At 45.9% G+C, this 13,708-nt stretch overlaps 1 long non-coding RNA gene across 2 annotated transcripts; it reads right to left on the bottom strand.

Annotated features, from left to right (window-relative positions):
* Window positions 1-437: 437 nt before the first annotated feature.
* LOC137518315 (uncharacterized) lies at window positions 438-9,925 on the bottom strand. Of its 2 annotated transcripts, none has more exons than XR_011020785.1 (4): window positions 9,849-9,925; window positions 6,730-6,769; window positions 3,912-3,965; window positions 438-2,251 (listed from the first exon to the last, which is right to left on the bottom strand). It is a non-coding gene; the product is annotated as an uncharacterized lncRNA (long non-coding RNA). The 2 variants fall into 2 exon arrangements; XR_011020786.1 differs by having other exon boundaries at window positions 9,808-9,868.
* Between the last annotated feature and the right edge of the window lie 3,783 nt (window positions 9,926-13,708).

Genomic DNA, 13,708 nt, shown 5'->3' with positions numbered 1-13,708 from the left:
GCAAGTAGAAAGTGCTGCAGTAAGCCAGAGCATAATGGAACAGCCTTAGGAACTTGTAGGATAGGAGAAATACTGCTAACATTTTTGTTACAGTCTCTTTAAGGGGTACATCTCCTGGTGGACTGTTCTCTCCTACTACAAAAGGCTGGCTTTTGCTCACAATGCGTTTATGATCAGCAGCTGCACATCTGTACCACATACAATGCCAGCAAACTTGGTAAATAAAGATTATATCTGCAAGGGGATCTTTTGTATCAAACACTGGGACCACTCACAGCATGATGGCAGATTAATTTCCCTCCCCCACCACCCCAGTACTTCCTGAGAGGCATGTAGATTTAAGATGACCTAGTATCTACAGAACAAATGAGAATCAGCTGTAAAGTCTTCTGAAACCCAATTATTAAGCTGTAACGCAAGAAAGAAAATCACACACATTAAGCAGAGAAAAGTTTTTATTGACATGGAATATTCACATCATCCTTTAGTGTAGGTACACCTAAAAAAAAAAAAAAGAAACCTGGCACATTAAAAATCCCACATAGTGAAGAGTCCATATAACAAGAGATAACACTATATAAACCACCAGATTATCTAATTTGTTGTACTCCCTCTATGCCCCCATTTTATGTTAACACATGATGCAGGTCTCCCTCAATATATCAAAACAACCCTAAACATGTTTCAACCTCAAATGAGACTTCATCAGGGATAAAACCTATAGAAGCATATTCACGGAAGACCGGTAAAGTTATCACATGCACATAAATTTTACCAGTATTTTCACCACCGACATAGCTCAAGTAGCGATATGTGCAGGCTATCTAGGTAGTGCAAGTTGTGCAATGCCAACGGTGCAAATACTGGTAAAAAAAATTGGTTTGTGCACACATTGTAATTACAGGAATTTCATAAATAAATACCACAAAAATTATTATATAAACAGGCTAGTGGGCTGGCAGACCACTATCGATCATCACTTTGCTGTATTTATACATTTCACCAGGGGTCTCAAACTCAATTTACATGGGGAGCCGCAGGAGGCAAAGTCAGGATGAGGCTGGGCCGCATAAGGGATTTCACAATCGCGGCACATTGCCGCCTCTGCCCGCCCCTCTCACTCTTCCTTCACAGAGAGGGGCGGGCAGAAGCGGCTATCCGCCGCAATGGACGTCAGGAGGGGCAGAGCTGAAGCTCTGCCCCTTCCAGGAAATGCCGGCGGATTGCCCCCTGGGCGATTTGGGGGCTCTGCAGCCCTCGTTTAGAGTTGGGGATGCGGCGGATTACTTGGGAGCACTGATGCGAACTATAAGGAAGCTTTTGCCGGCGAGGGCCACAAAATATTGCATCAAGGGCCGCAAATGGCCCGCGGGCCGTGAGTTTAAGACCCCTGCATTACATCCCATTCCTGATGGACTACTGGGGTGGGAAAGGGGGAGGTGAAACATGTAGGATATGTCTTTTAGGGTGTTTGTATGTTATAGTGAGGGAGCCTTACATTATTATCTAGTTACCCTTGTGTGCAAATATGGCTTTACACAGGTGTGTTGAGTGAAAAAAACAAACAATAGACTAAGCTTTCTGGTGTGTAATTGTACAGCAATTAATACGTTAAATGCTCTTCACGTTATGGATGTTTTATTTTACTATGCCAACTTTTTTTTCCGTAAGTTTTGAAGGCAGATTTATTTCTCAATAATCAAAAGCCATTTTACACATCACCAATACTTACCTAATCATGTGAATTAAAGTTCTAAAAACTCCAATGCTACCTACATAGAGGGAAGTCTATACTACAGAGCCTTCCCAGCCTTCACTCCATCCCATTTCATCCCCTGTTGAACTTGAGTAGCTCTTCAGCACTCCTGTATCCCCCGAGTAGTTCTAAAGACTAGCACATTTGTACCATGCTGGTGCATGCGCAGTGCAGATGTGCTCGTCTTTGAACTACTCTGTGTCTCAGTTTCAAAAGAGCACCGAAGACCTAGAGGTACAAGTAACTTCAACCGGGGGCAGCGCAGAATGACAGGATGGACCAAGGACCGGAAAATCTCCATGTTATCCACAGCCTTTCCTCTACATAGGTATGTATGAAACGGGAAGTGATTTTTTTCACTTCAGATTTGCTTTAAATTTGAACAACCAGGGAAGGGTCTGTTCCTTTGAAAGACCGGTGGGTTCTTCAGAGATCAGCAGTGACCACATTGTCCCAGGAGATCCTGTTCATCAGATTCACGACACTGCAGTTAACCTAAGTACAAACAAAAGCAAATGAGAAACCATTTGTGCATACATTACTACTGGATTGCCTATAAATGCACATGTAATAGTAACAAGCTGCAAGTAGAATCATAAGCCATGCTGTGTATTGTCACAGCCTTTATAAAAATGTGGAACTACAAGTCTCGGCTCCCTCCCTTCCATTGTCCCCTTTCCCTTCCATTGTCCCCTTGCGGAGTGTACTGGCAACTTGTGTGGTGGAAATGCAACTTCCCCAATCCTGGGCCAGACAGGCTGACTGCAATTCCTTGTCCTTCTCTGCTAAACACTAAAGGCTGAATCAGATGAGACAAGAAGGTCTGGCTCGGATTGGGTAAACTGCCTTTCCACCACCACTGTTGCCAGTGCAGTGTAAGAAGATACAGTGCAATAGAAAGTGGATTCCGCACCAGGTCAGTGGAAACAAACTGCTTTATTCAATCACATACATGGCAAGCTAAAATCCATCACCACATGCAGAAGAACCACAAGACACACAGGTACACTCTGTATGGGGGAAGGAGGGAAGAACACTAGACACCAGGGAACTTTACAGGGAAGGGAGAGAGGACCAGTAGACACCAGGTTTACTGTATGGGGGTGGGAGGGGTGGATCATTAGACACCAGAAAACGCTGTATTGGGAAGGCGGGGAGCCCACTAGACCACCAGAGAAGTGATATGGGGGGTTATAGTTCGAGTCAAACTATTTTTGCATATGAAGGAAAAACGACATACCTCAGTTTATAGTCAAGAATATAAAGTATTACACAGAAAGCAATTGTCCAATATGCTAGCCACATACAAAAATGCATGTATTTTTATTTCTATGTGTACATTTGCATGTGAATGCTCACATGCAAAACAAAGCATGTAGTGGGAACTTTGCCCTCATCCTTCCTTTAAAGGAGAACTGAAGTTTCCTTTTAAACAATACGCATTGCATGGCAGCCCTGCTGATCTATTTGGCTGCTGAAGTGTTTAAATCACACCAGAAACAAGCATGCAGCTAATCTTGTCAGATCTGACAATAATGTCAGAAACAGCATGCTTGTTGAGGGTCTGTGGCTAAAAGTATTGGAGGCAGAGGATCAGCAAGACAGCCAGGCAATGTGCCTTGTTAAAATGGAAATATGTCAGCCTCCATATCCCTCTTGCTTCATTTGCCCTTTAAATTAAGCTTTAGTCCATGAGTAGCCTCAGATAAATCCTTAATATTTTCCATTGGAGATTATCTCCTGTCAGGTGTACTACAATTATCATCACTGGCTACTGGAGCACTCCACTGTCCTCAGAGACATCAGATGCAACTACACACCAGACTCCTTCAAAAACATTTGTTCCTGATTGTTTTGGTATAAAAAAAAAAAAATCTGTGTATACCAGTGTTCCCAATTTTTTTTTTTAAAAAATCAGCATGGAAAGATCATTATTCCCATTCACTATTGTTCCTGCAGAACTTTAAAAAGGAAATCTCTGCAGAGCAGCAGCCTCACTACTTCCCCATCCATAGAACAGAGCATACCCCTCAGTAAGGAGATGAGCGTTGTGTCTGTTGGGGATTCCTTATAAAAACTGCTGTGAAAAGTAGTGACCGCGAAAATACATTTCTGGAGCCAAGAATTTTAAGCCTGTATGTAGCTTTATACTTACCACTCTGTACATCTGGACCCTCCATTATAAATACGCTATGAATCCCCACACGTACTAAAAATAAAAATCAGAAAATTCTGTCAAAATATGAATTCACTGAACTTAGACAGGAGATTAATTAAATTATACAGCTGCTAAAATTAAAAATATATCTTATATACTCATCTAAGAAATTTAGGACTGACTCAAGTATAAGATTGTGGGGGTTGCCGTATACTTGAGTCAGTCAAAAATTTCCCAACTTATAGCTGTAAAGGGGGCTGCAGCTCTCGTTCCTCAATGTCAGAAACACCTGATCTGCCACATGCTTGTTTAAGGTCTGTGGCTAAAAGTATTAGAGGCGGGGGAGCAGCAGGATAGCCAGGCAACTGGTATGAGTTAAAAGGAAATAAATATGGCACCCCACTAATCCCGCTCACTTAATTTGTCCTCTAAAGGGAACCAGAAGTAAAAATATGGTGGCTGCCATATTTATTTCCTTTTAAGCAATATCAGATGCCTGACTGCACTTGCTGGTCCTCTGCTCCTGAGGTCTAGTTCACACTGGGTGATTTTTCAGCAATTTGCTGATCACTGGCGATCAGCAAAATGCTGCTGCTAATGCAAGTCAATGGTAGTGTTCACACTGAAGCGATCGCCAGTGATCAGTGATTTGCTGATGCATTTTTGGAGCGATTGCTCTTCAATGCTATAGAATCACAAAACGCAATCACTCCTAAATCGCTTTCCTGTACAGTGAAACAGGTTTTTGCTGATCGCCGGCGATCAGCAAAGTGCTACCAAAGCACCCAGTGTGAACTAGCCCTAATACTTTCAACCATAGACCCTGAATAAGCATGCTGCAGGTCAGGGGTTGCCAGAACCGAGAAGATTAGCTGCATGCTTGTTTCTGGTGCAATTCAGTTCACTACTGCAGCCGAATAGATCAGCAGGACTGCCAGTTAACTAGTATTGTTTAAAAGGAAATAAATAAGGCAGCCTCCATATCACTCTCACCTCGGGTTCACTTTAAAATGGATCCAAGATAAACTTTTACTCACTGCATAATTGTGTTCCTTTTATATAGTTTATAGGGCATTCCTCAAGCCAAATACTTTGTTTTAATACTCTAATTCCCTATAAACTAAACAAGCAACGCCCACAGCTTTTCCAGAGTGCCAAGGCACTCAGTCCAATGGTAGCAAGGGCTTATGGGAGCTCAGTCTGGGTAGGAGGAGGTTACTAGCCAGAGATTTCAGAGGCAGAGGGGAGGAGGAGAGGGGATTGAATGAGTCACAGGCTGAGGGCTGGAGATGCCATCAGCTTGCCTGTGTGTAATGTGACAAACAGAACATGGCTGCCCTCATTGTATCACAGAAATAAATAATCAAACGATTGAAGCCGTTTGCAGCTAGATTTGCTGTGTGATTTTGGATCAGCTTTAACCTCCTGGGCGTTACGGACGAGCTTAGCTCATTCAGTAACGCCGCCGAGTATTGCTTAGGCCCTGGTGGGCCGATTTGCACATTTTTTTTTCAAACACGCAGCTAGCACTTTGCTAGCTGCGTGTTTGCTCTGATCGCCACCGCTCCGCCGCGAAAGAGTCCCCCCCCCTTGCGCAGCCTGGTCATTCACTGCCAGGCTGCGCTATTGGGTGAATCGGGACTCCCCCTGACGTCAATCCGATAGACGCCATGGCGACTGGGAAGCCCATACAGGAAATCCCGTTCAGAACGGGATTTCCTGTTGGGTATTTGCACCGGCGGCGATCGGAGGGGTGGGTGGGAAAGCGAAGGGAGAAGCATGTAGCTAGCTACATGTTAAAAAAAACCAAAAAGCTATAAAAACCCTCCCGTGGCCGTGCGCCGCAATTAATCGGAACGCCAGGGAGGTTAAGGAAGAGATGCAGTTCCAGTATCACACCTGGCTCTCAGTTATACAAACAGCAATGATCCTGAGTGCAAGACTGTTCTATGAAGCACACTATGAAAACTAATAGATTTTACATAGGATTTGAATATGATAAATGCACTTTATGTCGTCTTCATGCAGATGTACATAGCCTCAGGTAAATCCTTAAAATACATCAGTATGATTATATTCAGGAGTACAGATCTCATCACTGACTATGTACAAACTGGAATGTTTAAAAAGGGCAACCCCACCCAGCACTACATGATGGCATATGTGGAGGTGCATACGGAAGGCCTTCTCAGCATCTTCGAAAATTCTGGCACTTGACATTGGCATAGCTGGTGTTGACATCCCACCCACACCCAACAAATTTCCAGCTGCCACACTTCCTCCTTCAGGCAGGATTACATTTGAGATATGCTGAAAACTCCTGAGTCTTCCTCCATGGGTTTTAATTTGTAATCTGCAGTTCCATCCATCTCTGGCATAAATTTTCTGAGTCTCCCAGAATGCACAGCGACTCATGCTCACCACGGGTTTACAAAAGGTTTGAGAATCAAAGCATTAGAAGCAAGGCTGGAATCATGCTTCATCTAAAGGTGTAAAAAGGATTATATATAGTTTTCAGGACAGTTTTCCCCATTTTTCTAGGATTTTTATTTTACTTTGCCTTCCTCTTTAAGAATACTACAAATCTACTATTACCCGACAGGCATGCCTAAACTTGAAAAGGAAGCTTGGCAACCAAAGAGCAGAGGTAACTGGTGGTAAAAAGCTGAGATTATGAAAAGTAAAGATACGAAGAAGGCCTTTAGCATAGTGATTATCGCTCTGATGCCCGTATACCACACCGCCAATGCAATCATATGGCATTGGGTGGATTTTTTTAAAGTAGTGTGTTTACAATTATGTGATTACAGCTTACCACTGGTCTCTGCTTCATCACCACCCGCTTGCTGAATGTCCTAGGGAGAAAAATAAGCAATGTTATGTACAAAGCAGAGGTTTTGTGTATATTTGACAAAATATTGCAACTGCAACTAAAGGTGAACGTATCTTAAACATACATAGAACTTAAAACCACACTTAGGCTAGGCACACACTAGAGTCCATGGTAGCAATTCAGAAATCACTTACGATTTCCAAATCGCAAAGTACCGCGATTGTCTTCGGAATTTCCAGAGCCATCACAAAAGGCCTTAAAATGCTTTGTACAGTGAATGCTCCAAGATAATTGGAAAATCGCAGCAGGCAGCGCTTTTGCGATTGATCAGAACTTGTAATGCTGCTGTTGACCCTGCTTCCATTGGTAACGGCAACCGGCAAGTGCTGCAAAAATCGCTGCTAGTGGGAGATGGCTCTAAAGATCTTTACGTAGCTACAAAAACTGTTCATGCCTTTTCTTGAAGAATAAAATAGTAAATTGAAAGTAAAAACAGGGACAGGCACCTACAGGGATCAGGACTTGATTACTTGGGTGACAGCAGACTGTAAAGGCTCTGTAAGAGTACTTATCTCTCACCAATGTATCGGAGCTGCCATACACACTCTAGATTAACAGAGTCTAGCCCAATCGGTCACCTCGGCCGAGAACCATGTAGTATGTACGAAACCTTAGCAACTTTTTATCATTGCATGTACTGAGCTAAATATATTTGCAGTCTTGAAACAAAGTATTTGCTGTGTTATGCATTATCACAGTAGCCCACCAGGGGGCACAATTTAGTGTTGCTCCATACTTTTCAATAGAAGATCAGTACTGCAAGGGATACTAATGTGTTGGCTGCTTTCTGGTGTATAATACACTGCAAGGGCATTCTTCTTGAGTGAAAGAACACTTCTACTCACAGCCCATACTGAGGGCTGGTGCACACCAAGCGCGCTTTTTCAAATGCTTGCGCTTTGAAAAGTGCTTGGCTAATGTATTTGAATGGAGCACACCAGAGTGATTAGCTTTTTTCCCAAATACAAACGCGGGTCCTGCAGCATGGTTGCTGATTTCTGAGGTGATTCAGCCTCAATGCTATGTATAGGAGAGTGGAAAATCGTAAGATCAGAGCAATTTTCCAAGCGTTTTTGTTACAGAAGCTGTTCAGTTACAGCTCTACTGTAACAAAATATAAACTACACCAAAACACTCCAAAAATTGCTAGGAACACATGTGCCTAGAATAATCATTTTTAAAAAAGTGCTGAGCGTTTGCAATTACGGTAGCGTTTTTTGGTGTGCACTGGTCCCAATCTGATCCAGAACCTAGTTACTAATAAGCACATAATCTAACCAATTCACAAATTCTAACTTGACCAAACCCAGGAGAGCGCTGCACAGAAACTTTGCAGCTATTTTTTGTTTACCAAGCATATTACCGGTATTTAGCAATGTACATAAAAAGTTACAAACTATAGGTGGCTATACACATGGATAGCAAAGCAATCGATTCCTCTGACTGGAATCTGAGCAGGAAATCTATTGAAAAATCTAACTGCAGTGCAACACTATAGGTGGCCATACATGTAGGATTTGGCTGTACGATCAACCATTTGATTAGATCATTTTATAGAATCCAGAGAAACTAAAGTGTGATCCAGCATAACCTATTGATGAAAAGTGGCTGATCTGACAAATCGACCAGCTTAGTCAATCGAGCAAGATATCAGTAGGCTGCACAGAAATCTGCTACTGTTCAATTGAATCTGAATCAATTTTTGCATTCAGGAGCATGGAGACAACATCAGCCAGATCAATTAGTGAAGGTGAATTACATAGGATATCATTTGTAGTGTGTGGGGCATTAGTCAATTGACTTTTGATCAACCATACCTATATCAATCATTTAGTCAATTGAATCAGAATCGCTAGATGTATGGCTGGCTACCTTTAGGCCCATTGATCAACCACAGCTTCTGTCTAGCTCAGGGGGTCCCCAAACGTTTTGGGTCGAGGGCCGGGTCAACATACTTCAGACTGCTGGGGGGCCAGAGTAAGGGCCTTTTTCCACTACCCTGCGATTTGCTTCTAATCGCAAGGTACATTAAACTAATGGAAACTGCAGCAGCAATTTCCATTAGTGCGATCCGATTGCGATGCGATTTTGGTCAAATCGCAATCGTCGTTCTGCCACGTTTTGTATGCGATTGAGCTGTACTATAATGAGTATAGTAGCTCAATCGCAATCGCATGGTGGAAATTGAAACGCGATTGCGATCGGAATCACGATCGCATTTCATAGTGGAAAAGAGCCCTAATACTACATAAAATGATGTAGAAGTCTCTGCAGGCCAGACAGTGAAGCACACCAAGATGACAATCTGCAGTCCAATTGGACAGCAGTGTCACCTGATGTGGAATTTGTTTGGAAATCAGCAAATTATTGCTTTTTGGCTTCCATGAGGATGGGCGGTGCCAGCACTGCTATTCTATATGCAGACCACCAATATTTAAAGAGGTCGCTGACCGCATCTATAATACATTTTGTGTGTGTAGGCCGGTAGAAAAGCCTCAGGGGGCCACATTCGGCTCACGGGCCTTAGTTTGAGGACCACTGGTCTAGCTACTGATCAACGCAAATCTTCTGTTCTGTCTGATCAAATTGATTCAAATCAGACAGGGATATATCCCATTTGCCATATTAAGCCCCCCTATGACACTAGGAGCAAAGGACCTGGTTTGCCGTATTGGGTGGCAATATGGCCTCCTTATAAGAAGGATCTTGCTTCATGAAGGCTACAAGCTAGATCATCTGTGGGACAATTACCCAGCAGATCTTGAATCGGATTGCTGCAAAGATCTGAATCAGCAGCCGCAAATTCCAAGCCTGGTTGTGCCAGAATACGTGTATCACATTATATACTTATTACTGACTGCTGGCAGCATTAGGCAGGGGCCTGTAAAACCATGCGTAGCCACTAAGCAGAGCAGTCCAGCAACAAACTACAATACTCCCAGCTATGGAAAGCCCCCCTCTCCCTCCCTCCTATCATAAGTTATTACATAACACAATTACCGTGTGCAAAGCTATGCAGCGCTCGGCAGCCCACCACCTACCTCATGCTTCTCACCCTGCAGACTGAGACTGGGCGGCGTCTCGTCTTCCTAGAAGAGCAGGATGTACAGTGACGTCTGCTGCACCCACCCATTCACCGGGCACTAAGAGAGGAAAACATTAATAGAACACTAAAATCACATAAATTAAAATGTCTCTTACTTATACACAATTTTAATACACGGTAATAGAAGTAATTGAGTATTTATAAAACTTTCAGAAGTTATGAAAGTTTTGCATCACGTGCTACATTCAGTTGCTGTTCCACTCTTGACCAGCAGGTGTCAGAATAACCTCATAAATGAAAAAGCTTGCTGTCAATGGTCTTGGGAGGGAGATGTTGGGGGGAAGGGAAGCATGCACAGAACGTGTTGGAATTTATTGTGATTAATGTTTTCCGAAGACTGTAGAGATGGGAAGTTCGGATCTTTTCAATGATCCGGATGATTCGAATCGGATCATTGAAAAGATCCGGATCTTTGATCCGAATCTCGGATCATTTTACCACTGAAGCATTAGGGGTGAAATGACTAGCAGGACAGGAGAAGGGGAGGGGGGTGGACACACAGAGAAGGGGAGAAGATGGACAGAGGGCAGGGAGTGGACAGAGAAGGGAGGAGGGACGAGCAGAGAGCAGAAATGTTTGTTTGCACACAATACCCACATGCTGCAGTCATATGCTTTACATATATTTCACCTACATGTTCATCTGTGTACTCCCAACTCCCATTCCCCAAAGCATTCCCAGAAGTAAAGTGCAGCTGTATAGAGCAGTGCAGGAGGAATATATTGCACTGCAATCACAGTGCCTGCAAAGTTACTGAGCTGAGCTGAGCTGAGCCAAAAGCTTCCAATGTGTTGACTGTGCACAACTACGGAACAGACAGCCTATAATCAGCAGCACGTTATAGCCAGTATGTTTGCTCTACACATATCTGGCAGTGGCACCCATGTCCCCTCTCTCTCATCTACCTGTCCCTTGGTCCCCTCCAACAGAGCGATCCATCTCTGCTCTGCTTCCAGGACCCCGATGCCCGCTGAGAGGGGGCGTGTCGCTCCTGGCCCCGCCCCTTTTGCGATCCGAATCACTCATTTTGATGATTCGGATGATTCGACTCACAAAATAAATTCGGATCAAAGATCCGAATCGTTCATGATCCGCACAACACTAGAAGACTGATGCAGTATCTGTCTGATCGTGCTTCCCTAGAGCTGCTTATGCTGTTTGCGGGTAGGGTTAGGCACCACCAGGGGTTGGGGAACGGGGGTAGGTTTAGGCGTGGGGGGGGGGAGAGTCAGGGTTAGCACCACCAGGGGGGAGTAGAGTCAGGTTTAGCAATAGTAAAATATCGGTACATAATACCGATATTCCACTATGGATAGTTGTAGTAGAATACCGCTAAGTTTAGCAAGATTCTACTACCAGCTAACGCCTTTTTTTACATGAATGCCCCTCCATACCCTCAAAATTTGAAGAGTGTAGGTGAAATGGCTGTGGAGATATCGCCCGCTGCCCGCATCGTAATAGAATAGGAAATCGCGCAGGCAGCACAGGTTCGGACTGTACATGTGTACATTTTAGGGCAGCAGGATCAGACACAGCACAGAGGTAGTTCCAGAGGTCCCATCTTTATTTTCTCAAAAAGTTGGGAAGTATGATTTTAGTGAAGATCCCATTCTGGTACACCGAAGCAGTGAACTTGAATGGGATTACTTTTCTTGTGGAGGAGTGTGGAGTGCGGGAGCATGGCCGTACTTGGGAGTGTGGAGTACAGGTGCACTTGTAGACAATGGGGAGCACGGTCGTACTCGGGAGTGTGAAGTGCGGGAGCATGGCTATACTCGGGAGTGTGGAGTACAGGTGCACTTGTAGATGGAGGGGAGCACGGCCGTACTCGGGAGTGTGGAGTATGGCTGCACTCGTAGATGGAAGGGAGCACGGCTGTACTCGGGAGTGTGGAGTTTGGGAGCACGGCTGTACTCAGGAGTGTGGAGTATGACCTTACTTTTGTAGATTGAGGGGAGCATGGCCGTACTCGGGAGTGTGGAGTATGGCTGCATTTGTAGATGGAGGGGAGCACGGCCATACTCGGGATTGTGGAGTACAGCTGCACTTGTAGACAGAGGGGAGCACGGTCGTACTCGGGAGTGTGGAGTATGGCTGCACTTGTAGACGGAGAGGAGCACGGTCGTACTCGGGAGTGTGGAGTATGGCTGCACGAGTAGTCAGAGGGGAGCACGGCCGTACTAGGGAGTGTGGAGTTCGAGAGCACGGCTGTACTCGGGAGTGTGGAGTATGGTTGCACATGTAGTTGGAGGGGAGCACGACCGTACTCGGGAGTGTGGAGTGCGGGAGCACGGCTATACTCGGGAGTGTGGAGTACAGGTGCACTTGTAGACGGAGGGGAGCACGGCCATACTCGGGAGTGTGAAGTATGGCTGCACATGTAGATGGAGGGGAGCGCGGCCGTACTCTGGAGTGTGGAGTACCGCTGCACTTGTAGACGGAGGGGAGCACGGCCGTACTCGGGAGTGTGGAGTATGGCTGCACCCATAGATGGAGGGGAGCACGGCTGTACTCGGGAGTGTGGAGTTTGGGAGCACGGCTGTACTCAGGAGTGTGGAGTATGGCCTTCCTTTTGTAGATTGAGGGGAGCACGGCCGTACTCGGGAGTGTGGTGTATGGATGCATTTGTAGACGGAGGGGAGCACGGCCATACTCGGGATTGTGGAGTACAGCTGCACTTGTAGACAGAGGGGAGCACGGTCGTACTCGGGAGTGTGGATTATGGCTGCACTTGTAGACAGAGAGGAGAACGGTCGTACTCGGGAGTGTGGAGTATGGCTGCACGAGTAGTCGGAGGGGAGCACGGCCGTACTCGGGAGTGTGGAGTTCGGGAGCACGGCTGTACTCGGGAGTGTGGAGTATGGCTGCACGTGTAGTTGGAGAGGAGCACGGCCGTACTTGGGAGTGTGGAGTACGGCTGCACTTGTAGTTGGAGGGGAGCACGGCCATACTTGGGAGTGTGGAGTACGGCTGCACTTGTAGTTGGAGGGGAGCACGGCTGTACTCCAGAGTGGGGAGTACGGCTTCACTTGTAGTTGGAGAGGAGCACAGCTTTACTCGGGAGTGTGGAGTACGGCTGCACTTGTATTTGGAGGGGAGCATGGCTGTACTCGGGAGTGTGGAGTACGGCTGCACGTGTAGTTGGAGGGGAGCACGGCCGTACTTGGGAGTGTGGAGTACGGCTGCACTTGTAGTTGGAGGAGAGCACGACTGTACTCCGGAGTGGGGAGTATGGCTGCACTTGTAGTTGGAGAGGAGCACAGCTTTACTCGGGAGCGTGGAGTACGGCTTCACTTGTATTTGGAGGGGAGCATGGCTGTACTCTGGAGTGTGGAGTACGGCTGCACAAGTAGTTGGAGGGGAGCACGGCCGTACTTGGGAGTGTGGAGTACGGCTGCACTGGTAGTTGGAGGAGAGCACGTCTGTACTCCGGAGTGGGGAGTACAGCTGCACTTGTAGTCGAAGAAGAGCACAGCTTTACTTGGGAGTGTGGAGTATGGCTGCACTTGTAGTAGGAAGAGAGCACGGCTGTACTCCGGAGTGGGGAGTATGGCTGCACTTGTAGACGGAGGGGAGCACGGCCATACTCGGGAGTGTGGAGTATGGCTGCACTCGTAGATGGAGGGGAGCACGGCCATACTCGGGAGTGTGGAGTACAGCTGCACTTGTAGACGGAGGGGAGCATGGCCGTACTCGGGAGTGTGGAGTATGGCTGCACTCGTAGATGGAGGGGAGCACGTCTGTACTCGGGAGTGTGGAGACCGGGAGCACGGCTGTACTCAGGAGTGTGGAGTA

Source organism: Hyperolius riggenbachi, chromosome 5 (assembly GCF_040937935.1).
Source record: "Hyperolius riggenbachi isolate aHypRig1 chromosome 5, aHypRig1.pri, whole genome shotgun sequence".
Classification (NCBI taxonomy): domain Eukaryota; kingdom Metazoa; phylum Chordata; class Amphibia; order Anura; family Hyperoliidae; genus Hyperolius; species Hyperolius riggenbachi.
Note: the sequence above shows the minus strand (reverse complement) of the source record. Positions and strands in the feature narration are given on the sequence as shown.